Source organism: Triticum urartu, chromosome 5A (genome assembly GCF_056163025.1).
Source record: "Triticum urartu cultivar PI428250 chromosome 5A, HENAU_Tu73, whole genome shotgun sequence".
Taxonomy (NCBI): Eukaryota; Viridiplantae; Streptophyta; class Magnoliopsida; order Poales; family Poaceae; genus Triticum; species Triticum urartu.
The window spans coordinates 586,350,998-586,353,225 of NC_141877.1; the positions used below are offsets into that span (position 1 = coordinate 586,350,998).

General features: G+C 38.6%; 1 pseudogene; it reads left to right on the forward strand.

Moving 5' to 3' along the window:
• The first annotated feature begins 266 nt into the window (after positions 1-266).
• On the forward strand, positions 267-1,133 carry LOC147973092 (uncharacterized; annotated as a pseudogene).
• The last annotated feature ends 1,095 nt before the right edge of the window (positions 1,134-2,228 follow it).

Consider the following 2,228-nt stretch of genomic DNA (forward strand, 5'->3'; position numbering starts at 1 on the left):
ACACAGAAAATAAAAGTTTATATAGTATTAAGTTTTTAAGAGCATGTTAAAGTGATTATTAAAATGAATATGATTATGTTATTTTTTATGACCAACGTTGTTTAATAACATGATCATGTTTTATTATTGAAATTTAAAGGTGCATTTATTTCTAATATTTTGCCCAACAGTAATATAGATTTAATTGCATAGACAATTATATGTTTAATTTGACCAACGTTAGATTAATGCATATGATTGTTATATTGATGTCACTTAAATTGTGATTTCAGGAGGCTTTCACTTGATGAGTTGCCTAAAAGAAGTTCCGACACTCAGAGGTGACAACCACACTGAGTGGAGGAAGAAAGTTGAACTGGCATTTGTTTGTGCTGATCTGGACTGGGTTCTGGATGAACCACAACCGGTCAGACCTACAGAGCCAGTAAGAGAGACTACTGAGGATGATGCTGCATGGGCTAAAAGGAAAGGGGATTATGCTCCTTTGGAGATGTCTTACATCATAGCCAACCAAAAGTGTGTTAATGCAAATAAAAAATGCATGGCCTTTATAAAGAATACCATTGAGAGCACCATTGTGGGCTCCATTGCAGAGTGCACTTCAGCAGCTGAGTTGCTGACAAAGATAAAGAGCCAGTTCACTGGCTCTTCAAAGATATATGCCACCCAGGTGTTAAAAAAACTTGTGATAGAACAATACACACGTGGTGGAATAAGAGAGCACATCCTGAGGATGAGTAATATGGCAGCAAAGTTAAAGCCTATGGACGAGGATCTGGAGATCAAACCAAAGCTCCTGGTCCACCTTGTCATGGCTTCACTGCCAAAGGAGTTTGAAACTTTTGTTGTGAATTATAATATGTCACCTGGAACATGGGACATAGAAAAGACAATTGCTATGTGTGTCCAAGAAGAGGACAGACTAAAAGCTTCACATGGTGGAACACTCAACTATGTGAAGGATCATAAGAAAAAGAACTACAATCAAAACAACAAAAGTTCTCCTTCAAAGCCACAAGGAAAAGCTCCCTATCAGCATCAGCGTCAGCAACAGTCTTTCCCAGTGGACAAAGACACTTGTCTCCACTGTAAGCAGACCGGGCATTAGAAGAAAGACTGCCCTGTTTGGCTGAAGTCCTTAATGGCAAAGCAAGGTAACAACATTGTTTCCTTAGTAAATGAATCCTTGTACACACAGTTTTCGAAATCTACTTGGTGGATTGACTTAGGGGCAACTATTCATGTTGCAAATTGTTTACAGGGATTCCATTCGACCTGGACTACGCTAAGAAGAGAAGGAGGCATTGAAGTAGCCAATGGAATAAAAGCAGAAGTTGAAGCTGTCGGCGACATCTCCTTGGACTTAGCTGATGGATTGAAGCTTCTGGTTAGAGATGTTCTTTATGTTCCTTCATGTAATAGAAACTTAATTAGCGTTTCATGTTTGGACAAAGAAAATTATGAGTGTTATTTTGGACATGGCAAGTGTGCCATGTGGTATAATAATGCTTATGTTGGTAATGCTTTACTACATGATGAGCTTTATCTGTTATCACTTCGTGAAAAAGTGCATTCTGTATGCAATGTGAATGAACATGTTTCTGCGTCGAATAAAGAACAAAAGAAAAGAAAGAGAACACTCGACTCATCAAAATTATGGCACTGTCGCTTGGGCCATATTTCGAAGGGGAGAATAGAAAGATTAGTCAAAAGTGAAATTCTTCCACAGTTAGAATTCTCAGACTTAGAACAATGTGTAGATTGCATTAAAGGAAAGTATATAAAACAAATCAAAAAGGTGCAATCCATAGCTCAAGCACACTAGAAATCATCCACACTGACATTTGTGGACCATTTCCGGTGAAAAGTGTGGATGGATATGACTCGTTCATAACATTCACAGATGATTACTCTTGCTATGGTTATATTTATCCAATCAAAGAAAGATCTGAAGCGTTGGATAAATTTAAAATATTCAAAGCTGAAGTTGAAAATCAGCATGATAAAAGAATAAAGATAGTAAGGTCCGACCGTGGGGGAGAGTACTACGGTCGGCACACTCCATATGGCCAAGTCCCTGGACCTTTTGCAAAGTTCTTACAGGAGACTGGTATAATTGCCCAGTATTCAATGCCGGGTGAACCTCAGCAAAATGGAGTAGCTGAAAGGCGCAACCGTACACTTATGGATATGGTGCGCAACATGATGAGTTATTCCAACTTGTCATT